We start from the raw sequence: 19,534 nt of genomic DNA on the forward strand, positions 1-19,534 counted from the left end.
CTTCTGTCTTCTTCTGTCTTCTTCTGTCTTCTTCTGTCTTCTTCTGTCTTCTTCTGTCTTCTTCTGTCTTCTTCTGTCTTCTTCTGTCTTCTTCTTCTTTTCTGCCGTCCTATGGAAATACCTCCCTAGCCTGCTAGCTGCCGCTGCAGAAAATACCATAGCTTTGCAAGCAGCTTCGTGACATTGATAATTGGCAAGGAGGAATAAGGCAAGAGAGCGCCGGCTGCCAATTAAAATTGCAGCGGCTCATTTCGAACCCTTAGGGAGCGATGCTGCCTCTGTATATTCTGTTCTAACAATTACGGGTGTAAAGTTTGTTCAGATCTTAAACCAGTCGAACGCCRGCTGGAAAGCCAAAGTTAATTGTGGACATTCGGCCATTTGATTAAAATCTTTCTGATATGGCTTATTTATGAATGTTAAATTCATAAAACGGAGACGATGAGGTTGCAGCTCAGCCTGAAGCACCTGGGTCCGTACGTTCGTGAGGGATACATGAGAATATCCTTGGAGAAAGCAATTTAAACTCTCCCTCCTGCTGCCTGCGTTTCTCTTTGAGTGGTCCTCACTTGTGGAACCGCAGCTCTCTGGACACTGATACTTCGATTAGATCAGCATTGCACGTTTAATGCAATTTTAATTAGAGTTTCTTGCCATATTGTGCCACATGGGCTGGCTGTAGGAGGAGGTGGTGGTGTGGTGGGACGTGACTTTTGCATACTGGGGTCTGTCAAGGGTCAGTATATGGCCCATGAGCACAGTAGCAATCGGATTCCCCAGGAATCGGATCTATCCGTGGTGCTCATCTCTGCTCACGGCTATGCCTTAACGACGCGACCAGGGCTCAAAACAGTAATCAAGCTGCTTCTTCCCACCACCAGTATGTCCTGGAGACCTCTTGCTGAATGCTACACGGCTGAGATAAAAATACTCTTGGCTCAAGGGCTGAAATGCCAATTAATGTTATTAATTAGGGTGATTTTATGATAAAGCAGTTCTGTATGGGCAGCCACCAGTGAGCATTGCCTGCGTGAAGATGCAGGGATTAAGCGGACCATTACACTTTTTCCAGGCGATGCAACAAGGTGGAATTTGATTATTCCTCCACGGGAAAGAGAGCAAGAGCGAAAGTGCTGTTGAGGACAAGGGACGAGACATAGCCGAACTCCTTTTTTTTTTTTTTTTTTTTTTTAACAGCGTCCGAGATGGAGTCTAATCAAAAGTTGAATAGTTGGATATGGGAAGAGCGAAATGAAAAATTCATGCAACACCTGGGCCCGCTGTCTACCCAAAACGCCTACAGGCTTATTGAACTTGATGGCAAAAATAGAAGAGCCGGTTACGGAAACAGGGCAGAAAAAAAAAAAAGAGGCAATACGGCATGATTTATCTTGCGGTGTGCTGATACCTTTTGATGATTTTTTTTTTTTGTAAGCAGCAAGCCGTATGGCGGTGTAACGTCCGCAGGAATGACCAACCATGGGAAGTTTGGGTCTGGAGTTGGGCGCGATGTCTCATCCTGGCTGGTGGCATGCGGTAAAGGCTCGGCTTGGCACAGCCCTGGTGTAAAGTGAAACAGCATGATTTCGCGCTCCGATATATAGATATACGGCCTGTCTGAATAAAAATAAAGAGGTCCAGGTCCAGAAAGCAGGCCGTATATTTGACTTACACCTTCCGCAACAGTTGTTTCGGGTGCCGTAGCGGGCTGTTGGCTGCAGAAAGCAGCCAAGAAAGCATCATCCCTTTGCACTACCTTTTTAATTTGGGAAATAGAAATAAAGCGACTGAGCCAAAGGAAATCCATTTGGATCTGATTGTGGTTAAGTGCTGAGTCTGTGCTTGGAACATGTTTCCTTCCAATGCAGTGGTGTGTATATAKATATTTTTTTATCTTGATGCAATCCCATTGCCTGGTTCTCAAGTCACTGCATCAGCTGGAGCTGGGTGTTGCAGCGATGCTAAAACATAGTTTAGCCGCTGACCCTGTGCGCAAATGCTTTGGGGTTTTTGCTCGCTTTGACCTTTATTTTCATGATTATCGTCAATCGTGCAAACTGCAGCTGGTTTCGAGCAGTGCAACAAAGTTGGGTAAAATACCCCTAGTCAGGTATAATCAAAAATATATGGGGGGAAAAAAAGGGGAAAGAGCCATGTTTCATGCTTGCGAGCGAGACTGATGCCGAGGGTCTCTTTGTAGAGGAAGAAGCTGGATGGAGGAAGCTCATTCCCTGGGCGATGAGGCTGAGAAAAGGCTGTTTGCACAAAAATCTTTAGAAGAGAAAGCTAACAGTCCTTTCCAAATGCACTTGCTTCGGGGAAATAGAAACACGAGACTGAAATTAAAAAAAAAAGAAAGAAAGAAAGAAGACATTTATGAGAAAATGCAAGCTTTGGCAACATTGCATTAGGTTCTCTRAAGGAATGCTTTATCTTTCCCATTTTATTGAAAAACTGTGTTTATTAATTTCAAGGATATAGTGTATTTTGGTGACTGGTGTAGGAACAAGTGCGGTYGGGGCTAAAATAGCAGCACGTGAGGGCCTGGGGCTGCTGCCGTGTGGCTCACCAGTGTTATAAAGCACTGGCGCCGCCTTCGGGAATTTTCCATCTGGATTTTTCTTGGTTCGATTTTAGCTATGATTATTAAAAACAAGAAATCCCTTGTTCTGCCTTTCTTCTCCTTGAAATGTTTTCCCAGCTGGGGTGCGCGGTTGTTGTCTTTGTGGTTGAGAAAACGGGCTCTTTATGTGTTTTAATTAGTGCTTTTAATTTAAAAAAATATATATATTTAATTTTTTGTTGTTATTACCTGTCTTTAACTTTATGCTTTGTTCAGTTTGCCTGCCATTGGCTGTTTTGGCATTTTCCAGCTTGTTTCAGGATTTAAAATTTTACATTTTAATTTTTTTTTTCCCTTTAGAGTCTTTTCCACGGCTCTTTTGACTGGAATTGTTCATCCTTTTTAAATTTGTTTTAACTTAATTGTCTACCTTCCCTTTRTTTCTATCAGACTTGGTTGGAATTAGCTTTCTCCTGGTGCTTACCTGCCTGCCCGGAGTTTTCCCCTTGGTCCTTTTAGTCGGTTTAATACTGCTATTGCTTGTATTCCATCGCTTGCAGGTGCTTCAGAGGCAAAACGTTGCTGTGAGCGGACTTTTTCCGCAGCGCTCCTTAGACCAGCGAGAAAGTAGCGATAAGTTTTGGTGCCGGTTGAGCCGTTTTGCTCAGCGAAGCCGTTGCAGTCTGTCTTGYGGGCAGGAGTGGAAGAGAGATGCCAAAGTTGTCGCTGTTATACTGGCGAAACATCTAAACCTTCTACAAAATCCAAGTTTGGTCAAGAACTTGAGGGCTAAGCAAGGTACTTAAGGGACTGATCTTAGATATGTGTTTAATTACTCTTAGGGCTTTAAGTGATGTTTAGTCCACGGTGACAAGTCTTTTGTTAACATTGTGGTTTGCTTCCTTTTTCTTACATACGTTACCCAAAGCGTTTTGGCCATCAGTGTTTCATTTGCATAGTCCAAGCCAGTTCCTGGTGGGTGTTTCAAGCTCTCACTGTATTTTAGCTCGGCCCCCRCTGGTGGTTAATCATGGGGCACTTAGCAATGCGTTGACGGCAGTCAACGGATGCAGCAGCATCCTAAACTTCAGCCTAAATGCATCTTCTAGTTTTTCCCCTCTTATTGRTGTAGATGGTTTCCTAGTTAATTGTAGAATAGCTCCAAGGTTTTGGTCTGGGGTTGCTCACTGTCCGTAGCCCTCCCTTGAGCATGGATTTTTAGGCTTTCCAAAAGGCATTGGAGAACAGCGCCTCAAAAACTCGCAGCTCATTTGAGTTAGGAGATACCATCTACTAGGAATGGGGCTCCAAAACATTGGTGGCAGCTAAATTTTTCCGAAGGTGACAACTGCAGTCCTGGTTTTATTTCGTGATGGCTTTGGGCGCCTGGAGAAACGAAGGTTTGCAAAACGATGCAGCCCATTAAAACTCTTGAAGAGCATCRGTCAAATATTCTCGCAGTAGCAGCTTGGGAGGTTTGGAAATCACGTGCGGTTTTACGAAAGCCTTCCTATATGGTAAATTTGGAGTGAGTCAGGCCAAATGTAGGTGTCTACCRCCTGGCCACCCTCCAGAAAGGACCGAGTCTCCTGTAGGTCCTGAGCYGTATCTGCTGAGCCCCTGGATGATGTCTCRGAGAGACTGCAGAGCCTCAAAAGGCTTTAGACGCCCACGTTCAGGTAACCGAATATAGTCCTTGCAGTCTGGCATTATATCCCACTGTCTGCCACGTTCCCTTTACAGGGAATAACTCCCACCTCGTTCAGACACGTAAAATTATTTCAGACTCCGTAGTATGAAATCATTTTGTTATAGGAGAAAGCTTTCAGCGCCAGGCCGGGTTTCCAAACGATACAGACCTGTGTGCCAGTGCTCGTAATAAAATAATATTTATTGCCTGGTGCGGAAGAAGTACGATCATCATTCAGGGGAAATTAAGCGCTTGAGTTGTTTTTTTTGAAATACCCCCCCCCCCCCGAGAATGTTTTTGATGGTATTTTTCTTTCCGTTTTTAATTGCGTAGTCGGATAATCCGAAAAACCAGCACAGCCAAACACGCTCACGAGTGGATTATGACTTTCTCCGCGCAACCCCAGCTGTAAAACGACGACTTCACAAGAGCTTCATTTTCATCCCCTTTTATTCGCGTCTCTGAAAACATTATTGATGCGTGAAATGATGAGGCGAGAGCAGAGCTGATGCATGAGATGACCGAACGCTTTTCTTTTTCCCAGCCAACAAGAGACTCGCAATCAGCAGTGGTGTCTGCAGCATGTAGGTATTTTTTAAATTAGGAACACTTTCCGCCTCATTTAGTCTTTCTGCCCCAATGTTTTATGGTAAATCCTTTAGTTTCTTTAAGATTTCTGATTCTCTAATTAAAGTAACTACAGAAGAGTTAACATTTCCCAAAATTTTGGCCGTGTCTTCTAAAAGCAAGGGAAATGCTTCAGTACCAGGCTGCTTCAGGGTGGGCTATCTTTTAGCATAGTTTGCAAAAGAAAAGCGGTAAATAGAAAATATGAACTGTCCTTATTATTTTTTTTATTTATTCTGAGTGAAAATTATAGGGGGAATATGCCAATGCACCCTGGCTCCTAGGACAAGTATAAAAAAGAGCGATATCTCCTTTATTTTAGGTCTTTCCATGCAGGTAATGAGAAGCTTATCTGCTGGAAATGAAAAGCCTGGTTTTTCCCTACGTGTTTTCAGTAAAGCACCGTGACTTCGTAAACAATTAGCTTGAAACCGGCTTTCATGCTTCCCTGGAAACCTATTTATCAGTTTGATTTTTCTTCCTCCTTCCCTTTGCACTTCATATTCTCTCACTAGTGCTACCCTTTAAAGAGCACATAAAGGATGCCCAAAGCGCATCCGCTGAAAGATCGGCACCGTTTTTTGCCTTATTTTCTTGCTTTACAAGGGACAAAACGGACACAAGTAGCTTGCCCAGCTCAGTCTAAAGTTGCAACCCAGCTCTCCTATTTAGCACCTTTTCCAAACTAAAATCCGTGCTGGGCAATGAATAACAAATCTCAATGCAAGTGCTGAAGATTAGGACAAGCCTTCTTTTAAATACTCCCCAAGCATAACGCAGCTAAATCCTGTTTCCTTATTTCGGGAAAGGCCAGGAGCCTGCAGCGGGGGAGGGAGATGTCGGACACGAGCAGGAATCACGCAGGAGGGATGGAAAGCGGCTTTTGGGGGGAAATCAGAAGCGGTTTTGCGGAGCTTGTTGTGACTGCCAGAGATGCTAAAAGTTGCCGATCGCGAGGAGGTGGCTTGTTCGGAAGGTGGCCTCCGCTCTCGTTTTTGTTGCATGGGTGTTTTAAGCGTGCGAGGCGTTGGTGTGGCAGATGGGTACGCCATGTGTTGCATTACAGAGTGTTTGAGGTTATATCTTAATATATGGAAAAACAAAATAGCGACTGAAAAACACACGTCTATCTACCACCCTGCCTACGTTGCTTGTACTTTTGGAGGGGGTTTTTTTGGTATCCGCCATCTGTGATTGCTGGTTTGCCTTTAGGAATTCCCAATGGGAGCCGGGTCTGCGTGTCCTATATATCCCCGTGCCCACTTAGGGGCTGATAGCCCAGCTCCCCAGCAGTTCCCAAAGCAAGCAGTCAAGCCAGCGGCATACAAATTGTTTGCAACCTGCTCTTCAGGGAATATAAACCACATAAAAATAAATTCTTGAGCTAGCGCTTATGAACAGGCAAAAGCAGCTGCTATTCTTTTTTTCTTTTTCCTTTCCAGCTTTGCTGAATTAGCAGATGAATAAGAGTAGCGGGGCAGCAGTTCATCAAACCAAGAGAACTTTCCCCTTCTCTATAATGGACGCAAGGTAGAAGCTATTTACGGAGGAGGCACCTGACGGTGCATTCAGTATAGTGACAACCAGCGGTTGTGTCTCTTGAGACCTTGCGATCAGCTTTTGTTTGAACAAAAATACGTTCGTTATTTGACGAGCCGTGTTTATTCTTGATAGGACTGCGTTATTTTGATTGTTCTCGTGCTTTTATTGAGCCGTGCGATGTCTTGATTTCGTGGACCCGCTTAAAGTTAAAATACAGCTGTTTAGGGAAACTAGCGCTGCGTGTTAGCGAGCCTTCACCTACCACACCTTTGTGCTACTGCTGTGATTTAAAGTAGTCAATTTAGTCATTTCAAAAATAGTGAATAATGCTATACTTCAATTCCTAAAGAAGAAAAATTCTCTATCGTAGCTGGCTTACACTGAAAAATACTGTTTCTYACCAAATTCATTGTCTTCCCTGCAGTGACAAAACAACCAAAATCTTCTTTATTATATAATAATCATAAATCCATTTGCTAGTGGCAACTTAGCAAAATCGGGGAAAAAAATTGCAAGTTTCCCGTGTGTTGGGATACCCCAGATGTAGTCTTTAGTGACCAAGATTTACTGAAGATTGTAATGCTGCGAAGAAGTCTGTAATTTACTTGCACTTATCCACTCTAAAGGCCTTGGGCAAAGACGGATATAATATTAGTTAAGTGCCAGTGTATAAAAGCACTTGGATACAAATTAAATCAACAAAAAAGCAGGTAGACCTTTTAAATAAAAGCAAGCAAACAGGTTCTCAGAACGGCAGATCTGAAAAAAACTCGTTACCTCTTCATGAATTGCATCTTCTCTCTAAAAGCAATCAGAACGGGAGTGGGTTTTTTTGTCTTCAGACCGCAATAAAAACCGCCCAGACAGCGGACTTTGACAACTATATTTGCTTCTCCAAGTTATTTGCAAAAACCTTCGCTTTTGAGCTTAAATGCAATGGTTGGTTGAAGCGCGCGTAACGAAGCTCTAGACTCTTCAGCCTCTATCCAATACCCAGGAGATGGAAATGAGATTAAAATAGACTATTATTTTAATCAACGGGAGGAAAACAGAGTATGCATGGAGGGCCAGACGTATTTGGGTCGTTCTTCAGTTTTTCAGGGTATGTTGCAGCCTCCCTAAACAGCATCGTAAAGCACAGCTGCCACCGTAATGATGATTGCCGTGGCTTTTACTTTCATATGACATACACTGGACATCCTAAATCGTTGTTTTTATGGGACTTGAATTGAACTCAAGTCATTTGAAGTCAATTGAGCAGTTTGGTTAGTGTTTAAATCCAGAGACCTACACAAGGAAAAATCCCTGCTGTCTTCGAAGAAGTAGAATTGTCTTTATTTCTCCTGTTTTTTTTTCCCAGCTCTCWTATTACTCTTGTAGCTTATTTGCAATAGAGAACAGGCACAATGATTGACTAAAATTGCATAACGTGACCAGCTTGGATCTTATCTTTTTGTAGTTAGATTTTTTTATGTGCAAGGGACGGGGACGGATTTCTTTGTGATATAATAGCAGTGCTGAGCAAGGCAACGGTTGGGAGTTTACCAAAATTGAGGTTAAGTGATTTCTGCCAAGGCAGGCCATCGAGCTGCGATACTTCTCCTGCAGTCAAACACGGAGTCACTCGGAGCAAAATTGCATTTCCTTAAAGAGAGACCATCTAGCTGATGCTCTCTAGATATTATGCCCCTGATGTGTAAGCATAAAAATAACATTTGTGAAACCGAGTGCTCTTACGGAAATAGTTTGAGTACCGGCAAGAAAGGCATGGAGAGTTACTCTGATAAGATGGTGCTTTGTATAAATGTTTGTTCGCAAGCCTTTGGTAGAGGAGCATTTCCATCTGTAGAAACCTCGAGAGCTTCTCCGCCTTCCTCACCTGTGTTGTAGGACAGTCTGTCAAATCTCATTTGAACTTTATCTTTTTATCTGTTTTTTCAGTGTTCTCGCTAGTTTTTGAGATAACAAAATATAGCAGAAGAGGAGAAAATCCAGTGATCTAAAAGCAAGTGACGGTGAATTCTTAAAGGACGTATGCTGTGAACTCAATAGGACGCTGGATGGTTGGTGGTTTGATGCCTCCTTAGATGTGATGGGGATGAGTTAGAGAGAGGAATGCTGGTGAGGTGGAGAAAGCGGACCGGGTGACAGGAGATATTCAAGGAAGTGTTAGAAGTTGGCACTTTCCATGGCCACCATGTCTTCACGGCAGCAATGGCTGAGCTCGTCATATTGAGATGTCAGAATGCCTCGTATTATGTCAGTATTTGCCCAGATACACCACCAAGTGTCGGCAGCAGAGGCAGCACTGAGATGCAGCTCTTCCATCTTCCTGGCTCATTCCCTGCTCGCTAAAACACATTCTCCCTTTGACAAATGTTTAATACCTGATTAAATGCAGTAATCTCTATATGACAGCTGTCCTGAACCACTTTGGATTTTTTTCTTCTTTAAATTTCTTCCCTGCATTTTTGCTTGGCTTCTTCCAGTCTTTGTCCTTCATCCTTTTCATATAGTTCTGTGATTCTTTCTCACAGTCTTTGCAAGAGACCTGGAATATAGATTTATTGTTAGATATTCTCCGGGAAGAATCAAGTTTGCCTTGTTCTGTCGTCTTATAACGTCCTTGCTCAGAGATATCCAACATAAGTCAACACTCAAAGCGCGTCACATCTCTCAAAGCCCTGGCAGAAATCTAAACACAGATAGTTTTATAGATGTTACGCCAACGTTGCGAGCAGCGGCTCAGGTCAGGGATGAAGAAAAATCTTAATAGCGTCTCATTTTGCTTTTTGCATGCCTTTCCAAGCAATGATCCAAACTAAGAATGTGGTTTCCCTTTCTGACTTATTCCTCTGTTCTCGCTCAGGCACTTTTAAGCCTCCATGCATTTGCTCTGCCCTCTAAATAGGAGCTTAATTTTGCCTATTTTCTGTTGTGATGCATGCAGGCGTTATTTTGTATATATGCACACACTTGTACTCATATATGTATTTATATATATGTATGCACAAAACCATATGCACATAAACGGTCTCTCAGGCTACCGTTTTATCTGGGAGCCTTAGACACTACCATGATGCAAAGTGAGAAAATCCCAAATCAGTCTCACTAGAGGAGGAAGCCGATTATCTTCCTCTTTTTCTGAGAGAAGAGATAATCAAGAGTGACATTTTATAGCCTCGGTGTCCATGTGACAGGTTTGGCTCATAGGATCATGAAACCTTACCAACTGCTGAAAACCATCAATTGACCTAGCCAAATCCATAGCCTCGATGACGCATGGGAATCCAGAAAAGTGCACAGTACGAACAAAGTGGATAATATGTCAGGACTTGAAGGCATTTAAAGGGATAAAGATATTCAAGTGATTGATCTGAAAAGTTTATTCTAATCCCTTGTTCTAAGAAGCAGCAATTTAGCACCCTGTTTTATTGCATGCCAAATATTTGTTTCAGGGAGTCCTTTGCTTGATGCACCTAGAGATCATCAGCTGTCACTTAGTGGGAGCTGTTCYGTTGCAAACCATTAGCTTGGCTGTTATGTCATCAGATAAGGAACTTTATTCTTTTCCCCCTTTTCTAATCATCCTTACCAATTTGTGCTACAGTCACTAAGGCTTATGAAGCAACCTGTGGCGTGCTCTAAGGTTGTTACTCTTCAATTAAAACGTTGCTGACTTAAATAGCAAGTATTCTCACGGGGATGTTGCATGGTTTCTGCTTAGCCCTCTGTGACGGACAGTTGAGTCTCATCTCCCGACTTTCCAATTTTAAAGTGCAGGAAGCTGATTATATTTAACTGCAGGGGTTCTGTAGCTTTATCCATACCTGTCAGCAGCGAGGAGTCTTCTTGTGTGCTAGGTATTCTTGAATCCTGCTGAAAATGGTGCATATTATTAAAATGGGGTCCTGTAGTATACATAAGGCCAGACTCCCATTTCCCTTGACGTGAGATAGCGCAAAGATGTATCTATAGGGGGAATTAAGGAAAGCTTAGCTGAATTAGGGGAGAGGTTGAAGGCTGCCATGCTTTGGACATAAACACTCTTTATCATAAACCACAGCATTTATGCTGTGAGGAGCTAACACCTCACTTTAGCAGCAGAGTCATACAAGTGTTGGAAGGGACCTCAGCRAACTCTTGTCCAGCCTCCTGCTTGAAGAGAGACTATTGTGGCAGCCGCAGCTTGGTAAAGACGAATCTTGAAACCCCCAGAGGATGGAGATCCTCCACCTCTCTGGTGACCTTTCCAGAGCTGCACCACCCTCTTGAGGAAGAAGTTTCTCTTCATGTCCAACCTGAACCTCCCCGGCTTTTGGCTGTTGTCCCTTGTCATAAAAGTGTGGCAACCATATCTTTGTAACAGCCTTCGCAGTGGTTGTAGGATCAGTCCGTTCCTGCACCCGCTGATCGTGCTGCTCTCCCGGCAGGAGCATTGGCTTAAGGAGCTACGGCCGTTTCTTTGCGCCCCTGTCCACCTCCAGTTATTCAGGTACTCACCAATGTGTCCAGTGCCATGGGAACCGGGTTGGCAGCTAATCCAACCAGGTTAAATATACCCTCTCTCCACAAAACAAACCAACCCTTTAGGTTATTTTTAACCTAAATCTCCGCTTAGCAATGCAGCTGCATAAACAGTTTTACTGGCACAACCGAAGGGTGGTGTGGGAGTGCGTGGGAACGGGAAGTATGGGAGAGAAGGAATGTGATAGGGACAGCTTTGGATAGCAATGGGGAAAAAAAAAAGTTAAAAGTGCAAAAATCCTCTTTCTTCCTGCACAATGACGTTCGGGTAAGACATAATGGGCTTCAAAGTGCTCTCTTTGCTCCAGACCTTTAGTAGCCTGAACTTTCCTGTTTCCGTGTGGGCCATGTTCTGAGCTGGTCCAGTTTACGCAGGGAGAAGATGAGGGCATCAGAGGATCTACAGTGCTTATGCTCAGTTGTACCGTGTTTCACATGGGATGGCATTTTGGTTTATTGGAGAGAAAATAAATATATCTGGGGTGAAGCACGCAGTTTCGGAGTGCTGAGTTCAGGTCTCCGCGTTGTCCCAGTCTTTTGATGTAATTTTGAATAAGCCTCCCTGGCCTTCAGTGCTGGTACGCGTGAAACTGGGATATTATGACTTTCGGCTGTCTGCATTATTGACTGCGATTGTAAGCTTTCTGGGACGAGGACTGTTCCTGCGATAAACCAGGCACCGGTCTCGCTTGACGTTTCTAGACTATATTCTGATGCCAGTAATAATTATTTTTATGCAGTAGCTGATGGAAGTGTGTTATTGAGTAAAAACCTTATGTAGCTTTGTTGATGTGACATTGTGTCTCATTAGGACTTTTTTTGGTACGTATGACAATTATAATCGGATCATATAATTTAGTTACTAGCAAATTTAGGTCTTTAATTAGCTGGTGTTTTTCAATCTGCCATTAACGACTTCTGGAAACTGTGGACACTGAAGCGTCGGCAAATTTTACTCGTGATAATATGTAATCCAGTTAGCTTGTAATTAGGTAGTTATACTTGTCCAATAGTGTTTGTACTCACATATATTCATTACAACGAAACGTATACAGCCCATTACATGGCTGTTTTTAAGAATACGTTCAAAACTGAAATATTTTGAATCTGAATATTTCAGAGGAGTCAATAGCAGACTTCAACGTTGATTTGGAAATTTTGTCATTGTCCAAATATTTGCTTGCTTCAGATTAACTCTAAAAGGTTTATGATATTTGCGGAAGCGTTGTCCCATTTCTAATTGCTGCTTGACAAATATTGTAATATCCGGGAAGACTTACCAACACCAATTCATTAGGAAGCAGCTGTAAACAAACTGATCTGCTGCTGTATTGGACCTTTTTTTTGTGTGTGTGGTCTAAAAGAGATCCTTCTTCCTTCCCTGCTAAATCAAGGAAGATGACGATGGTGGTATTCAGGATTTGTTATTCAATTTCTCCTTCATTGATCCTATGCTCTTCTCTTCTTAATTACAGGCAAAGAAAAGGTTCCACCGGTAAGTGATGTTATCAAGAAATGGTCAGGGAGATGCCCAGGCTTTGCTAAGCCCTTGTTTCTCTCTCGGTCTTAATGGAAGCGTGCCAAGACATGAGTGGAAGCAGATTTTTCTCTAATTGGCCCTGTATGAATGCATTCACTCCTGGGAAACAGGTGAAACTTTTTCAGGATATCCCTGAATCTTCATAGCGATGCACAGGGTAAGGGCAACCCTGAATTTAGAAGTAAAACTTAGGGATCTGCTTCAGCTCTGGACTGTGCTGGTATAAATTAGTTAAAGCTTAAGGCCCCAAAGCCATTAAAGACTGATAGATTTTCTTTCACTTCACGGGACTTCAGAGCACTCCTAAAGTCATTTTTCTGCTGTATCTACTCATCCCTGTTAATAATTTTATAGGGACCTTAAAATTAACGTGCTGCAAGACGCGTGTCAAATCTCGCGCCGGCGCTGTGGGCGTCTAGTGCTCGTATGGCAGCTTCGAGGAGTCTCGCCGCCATCGCCGACCATTTGCTGAGTTAAATGCTCTTCCCATGGACCGTGCTAGCGGCTAAAGCCGGCCGACGCCGTTTGTAGCAATTTGCCGTTCCGTAGAGAAACGGGCTCACGAATGAGGAGGAGACAACTGCATTTCCCACGCCTTTAGGGACCCACTTAGGTAACGACGTAGCAAACGCTCAGTGTTGCGTGGTGTTTTGCCACAATTTGAGAAACCTGAGCAAGTTTTAAGGTGAGACAAGGCGTTTTCAGCTGATTGCTGCAAGCCTCTGCGTGAGAATTAGCTTTTCCTTCTGTTGGGAAGGGATTGGGTTTGGAGAAACTCCTGAATCAGGAAAGGTCTGGGCCCATCGCGCCCCTGCCACTGGCCACCGCGTCCCTGCCTTGGGCTTCATGTCGGCGCTAGCTGTAACGGATGCGCTTTTGCTGGTGGCCTGACTGTATTTTCACTGAAAAAACCCTGAAAAACGCTCGCTTGTGGCCAGTTGCAGATGAGCTAACGGCATTGGGGTGGATTGGACAGATGCTGGAAGCCCCTACGCTAAGGTTGGGAAAAGTCTCTTTTTCCGTGCTGGAAATCAGGGAGATGGTAAAGATGCAGAAACCTAATGCAATTTTAACTCCTGTGATGGACATTATGGCTGAGGTTAGCAAGGAGGACAGTATCGCAGGAGCTGAGATGTTTTGAAGTGAGAGGCTTGGAGGAAACCATCTCATTTTTCCTACTCGTTTTGGAAATCCTGTCTTTCCTCAGTGTGCTACGGTATAGATGCTACGGTCRGAAAGAGCAATAAGAATTTCATGGAAGTGTTTAAGAATAGTCTTTATTTGCTTTTAGTCTGATAAAGAGCACATGTTGCCAAGTTTGACCTCAAATCTCTATTCTTGAACAGCATAGGAGCAACACCCAGTTAAGAAATAATTCCCGTATATATTAAAAAAAAAAAAGATTTCACGTGGCTTTTTTTTTTTAATGTTATAGAGCCCCTGGTTTCTTGGCTCACCGGGGTTGCGTGTGTCATTGGCATCCTTGTATTTGCATAATTGCATGTGCAAAAATAGGAAAAAAAAAAAAAACAAACCTAATCCCAAAGGCTTCTGCTATGGTTTTAAGATCGAAAGGACGTGCTCGTCGCGTTGTGCCCCCAAAGCGCTGCAGCTGCCCAACTCCGTTTCGTGGTTTTAGCTTTTTCTCGGGACTTTTCGTGTTTTACAGGCCGATAGAAACATTGCAAAAATACCGGCAGATCGCTCTGGGTTTGAAGCTGGTTTCGTTTTGGAGCGTGTTGCCCTGTAGTCCGCAACGTTATTCAAACTTGCCTTGCTCATCGTTTTCTAAAATTTTCTCTTTTACCTTTAGGAAATACAGGTTAAAGATATTCAAAATCAACCTCTTAGAACCCTCACAAAGAAAATTGCCTGTTTAGAGACCTTTTACTTGCATGAATTCTATTATAACGTGGGGTTGTTTCTCAGCTCCTATAGCTTATTTTTCTCCAAATATTTGTCAATTCAAATTATGACCAATATTTCTTCAGTAATGCAAGATGCGACCTTTATTAACCACTGCAGAGATTGCAACTACTTAAAGACTAACAAGCTAATTAAGACCACATCTCGGGCTAAGATTCCTACTGCAAATCCATTAATTTTTTATGACTCCGRTAAATTTCAGTAAAGCGGTAACTAATTTTTTTCCCCTCTGTATGGAAAGCATTTAATGAAGCACCGCTGTAAATTCGGAGTCCAAAGGGCTATGAATAATACTGCAGTTGGTTTAGCAAAAGTATAATAGTGTGAATAAAGCTTTTTAATAACACTATTTTCATATTCTAGGGAATGTACATTTAATGGAAAAGCAAAGATAGCACAAGCTGGGAAAGGGTACGGTTGGATTTACTTAACTCATCCTATAGCTCTACCGACACTATAGCTCTACTGACATTATACCTCTGAATTGCAACACCAGGCAAGGTGAGTTAGGATAGAGGAGACTTTCCTTACATTTATATGTTATCAAAGCAGTCCCGTTAAATCTGGCCACTCTTCAAATATTCATGCCTTGAGTAACACGGGGGAGATTTCAAGATGAAGCTGCGGGCGAAGATCCATTGGGAAAAGACTTGTTCAGACCGTGTTTGCACTCTTTTTTTAAGCTATTTTGACTAGCATTCAAAGCTGATCATCGTGCGCATGCAGTTAATCATTTCAGAATACCAGCAATTGCTGAACAGCTTTTGGTTTTGCATCTGTTTTTTTAAATAAAGAAAGTCTCATCGTGCCTCACGGCACGAGGCATTGGTCGCCTTCCAAGCGTAGACCTCCATGTACCCTCATCGAACTCCCCCGAGCTGGCATATCTTGATTTCTGGTTTGCATGTAAAAGTTCACCCGTGGCGCGCAGCGATGGGGTCCTGAGCTGCCCTACAGTATCGCAGCAGTCCTCCTTTCCACCCCAAGGCTGCTGAAGTATTGATGAATTTGCACCCCATCGACACCTTAACCCGGTGCATCCTGATGTTCTGCAGTGATGCTGATAAAATCTCGTAGGTGGTGCATCTTGGCAAGCAAGGGCCTGACGATCATGTCGTAAAACCCATGCATTTATTTTGCGGTGAGCTTTGCGCCGGGTCTTGCTTCCTTTAAAAGGTGAAGCTGTGAGTATGGTGCTCAAACTGGTATCTACCCATAGCTGGTGGTCATGCTAGATCCCTCCTGGAGACTCGGCACCAAGTGTCCATCTCGTGCTTTCCTTGTTCTCTTGGCCTTATGCTGGGGTCAGATCATGCACGCTTTGTAGTTTATATTGTATGCAACTTCATATTTTTTGTAGAAACGTATATACGTACTCGTACCTAAATACATGGATAACATGTGACCATATCTTCTTGCCACTGCAGGTCTAGTTGTAAATTTTTCTTTTTCCGATCGCAACTGTTTCTCCTAACTCTCTGAAAATACTGTTTTTGCAGCTGGGTGTTGCAGTGGTCTGAACATTATCTGGCGACTAAGTCAGCGTTCTTATCTCGTACGGAAATATTTTATTATGTTCTTTAAACTGAAATTTTATTTACATTCATTTGTGAATGCTCGTATATAGTAGAAACGCGCTAACTCCCTGAAGCTCTGTCTGAAATGCCTGCACAAGGCAGCAGTGAAGATTTTACAGTCTATTTGTTTAAAAGTGATTTTTCCGTTCAGTTTTGTCACTAAGTCCTGCTGGCACTAAGTAGGTTTTTCTGAGTAACTGCTTGAAACRGCTCTGCAAAACCAAGTCTGTTGTGACTCATAATACAAAATATACCACTACCAATTATTCCATTGCATATATGCAGTGTGTTTATTTAAAATATGATACATAATCAGAATTTGTTTCTATACCTGCACGTCCTAATTAATCCACAATTTTCACAATTTTTATTTTTTTAATTATACCAACTTCCTAGACCATAACAACAGTTGCTGGTATTTATTATGCAAGTGCATAATGAGTCCTTTATAATGAATTATTTTGATTTATTTTTGATTAAATGTTAAGTATATACTAACTTTTTAAGAAGGGGATGTGCTTACGTACCCTCCATTGTTGTTTTATGATCAAGCTCACCGTTAAGAGTTATTTTGATATAGGATGTGTATGTATGGTGGATAGAGTCACACCTGCTCAAAGCCTGAAATGAAGCTCAGATGCGAAGAAGAGGGAGCGGGATCCGATAAGGTCAAGGAAGCATATTACAGAAACACAAACTGCCTAGAAATCAAGTGAGATATCACTAAAGTAAGACTAATGTTAAGGGTTTTAGTGTGCTATCGCTAAGGAAAGCAAAACCGGGAAAAGGAACGGTGGTGATCGTATGAATGATTCCGTAACGGCCGAGATATAGTTGTCTGCAAGTGTTAAGTGCATTTATGGTCGGCAAAGTAGCTTCTTAACACATCAACCTTCTGCCTATGCATGCGAATTGGTGTGCTTATTTTGATAGCCTGCTTGAATTTTTCCTACCTTGTTTGACACCTTTGAAAATGATTGAAGCGGTTCATTTGGGGATGACAAGCTAGGTATTTTTAGCGACTTTTGAAATAACTGCTGAGTGCAGAATAGACCACTGACAGCGATGCATAATGGAGCACGAACCCAACCTGACTTTCAAACCCCAGAGAGGTTTTGACATTTTTGTGTTGCTAATAGATAAGCCGTAAAATGAGAGCAGGGAGATGCAGCCGGCATGGGAGCTCGTGATGCTATTGTAAGAGATATTTTGCAGTGTGAGGGACCTTTCCTTTATTTATTTATATGTTTTACAGATTGCTTCAGCCAATTCTTTTTATTTGCCAGCGCGCCTGAAGGCCACTGGTTGATTTTTCACGCCGTGGCGAGTTCAGTTCATTTAGCTGACCGGTGTGGCTGGTGCTTGGGAGACAAGTTATAGCTAATATGATGGACCACAGCAGACTGAGAAGTGTTTTCATCTGTTACGATTGCACCAGCAGCAAGTTGTTCCATGCATATTAGATGTTTTAGCTATATGTGTTTATGAAGGTGACTTGATTTGAGGGGCATCAGATCCTTCAGCAAAACAGGTGTCTTCAAAGAAAAGGAGGTTGCTCTGACCGTATTTTGTGAAGATTTCCAAACTGCAAAAGCATCTTAGGTGGGAACTTGGTCTTTTTATTGACTCCCAGTATTATTTTTACCTGTCCTCCTGTTAGAGGTATATGTATGCAAAAGAAGGAACGGTAACTGGACAAGAGCAATTCAGTTTTTGTCAAAGTCAACCAGGAAATTTATTGAGCTCTGATCAATCGTGTGCAAATGGTACCCACGTAGCACGTCTGCTTTCCAAGAGACCGGGACTGTAGGGAGAAAAGAGTAGCCTGAATTAAGTGCTGCCTTAATATATAGTAGACAAGAAACTCAGATCCTGAATAGGAGCGTGGCTCTGAAATCTCTTTGGAGGCCAGCAGTCCTCCAGGAAATTCTTGTGGTGGAAAGCGTGAGCTCAGAGCATCTACCTCTGACCGTTGCGGTTCCTGGTGCATCTACTGGCCCCTATGGGAATGCGATTGATGAGCCACAGATGGATGTCTCTAGTGGGGCTTTGCACTAAATTAGCACAAACGAACCCAAAAACCCTCTACAGGCCAGAGTGCTTGTGCGGAAATATCATCCTTATGTTGCTGGTGGACGTTGCAGCTCTTCTCTGCTTGGCCACCCACAGGCGTCTCCTCATCTACCGGCTTGAGTTTGGCCSCTTGTCTGGATCAGGGATTTCAGCTTCATCACTCCTAGCGTTTTCTTTGGCATTTTCAGTATTCAGCTTCTTTGGGTGTATCCAAATGCATCCCTGGGCCTCCAGGGTATCCCGGTGAAGCCAGGAGTAACTGGAGAGGGGTGTCACCCGTATGCTATTAGCTCCTTATTAAATGCCTTTTTTTTAAATTAGTTTTAATAATTGCACTGAGAATATTCTCTTACAGAGCATGCGATTTAAAATACTGCTTGCTCAAAGGAGCTGTCTTTAATTAGTGTGAATAAATGCGCTTATACAAAACTGAATGCTTCCTTCTTAGATAGGACGTTTTGGGTTTGATTTGGTTTCTGTAGGCAGCTTGGGAAGATAAAGCATATACAGCAGGCTTTTGATGTCCCTATTTTGCTGAGAAGTCTGGTTGTATTTAGGGGTGTTCAAAGCTTGGAAGGTATCTTCAGGGTTTCTGAAACGCAGCAAAAAACCCCCCAAATTCTAAAAAAGCTTCATTTGCCATAAAGCAATTTCCTTTGGACAATGATTCCAAATTTTCATTTAATTAATTTAATTAATGAGCTTTTGTCCCTTCTTAAAATCATTTATACAGTGTTTTTATGATGTAGCTGTTTCACAAAGTTGTTCAAAGCTGTTTCACTAAGAACAATTATTCAAGTCGCTCCCAAGCTGAATATTTACAGATAAATTCAGCTTTAATGATAGCTGCCTATCCACATCCCTTATGAGGCTTCAGAAATCTCATTTCTCGTATTTAGCATGTTATCATGGAAAAACATGCTGGAGTTTCAGCTAATAGGAAAGGAGGCCCTGTGTATTCCCATCTGCTCTGATGAGCACCAAAACCTCATCTGCAGGAGAGCCTAAAGCAGTCGCACTGCAGGTTTATAAATTAAAAGTGATTTGTGGTTGATATTGTAAAGATGATGGATGAGATGGCGGAATGCTCATTAAAGACTCGCATTTAATACAAGTTTTAAAAAACACTCCAAACTGCCTTTTTTTTCCTTCCACTGGCCTCAAAATGTAGGCATAACCCCTTGGGATGGTCTTTATGTTCAAGGTGTTTCTGTGCAATAGCCCAGGGAAGAGAAATTATGATCCTGAAGTTAATGATTCTGCTTCAAAGCATATGCATGTAAAGGGAACTAATGATTTTTCTTTTAAGAAAAACTACAGTGTGGGGATTTCCAAACTTTTCAGAATTTCGCTTTTTAAGTTCACTGTTCTCTGACTTCTTTGCCTCGACTGCGTTCAACTACATATGGATATCATGGTCATGTTATAAGTAGTTTATTGTATACTTTTAGTAGCTAAAGTAACATYTT

General features: G+C 42.5%; 1 protein-coding gene across 1 annotated transcript in view; it reads left to right on the forward strand.

The window, feature by feature from the left end:
* Positions 1-19,534, forward strand: part of PRKG1 (protein kinase cGMP-dependent 1) — a 433,746-nt gene that overhangs the window by 137,529 nt on the left and 276,683 nt on the right.

The sequence above is a fragment of the Apteryx rowi genome, unplaced genomic scaffold (genome assembly GCF_003343035.1).
Source record: "Apteryx rowi isolate R43461 unplaced genomic scaffold, aptRow1 scaffold_116, whole genome shotgun sequence".
In the NCBI taxonomy this organism is placed as follows: domain Eukaryota; kingdom Metazoa; phylum Chordata; class Aves; order Apterygiformes; family Apterygidae; genus Apteryx; species Apteryx rowi.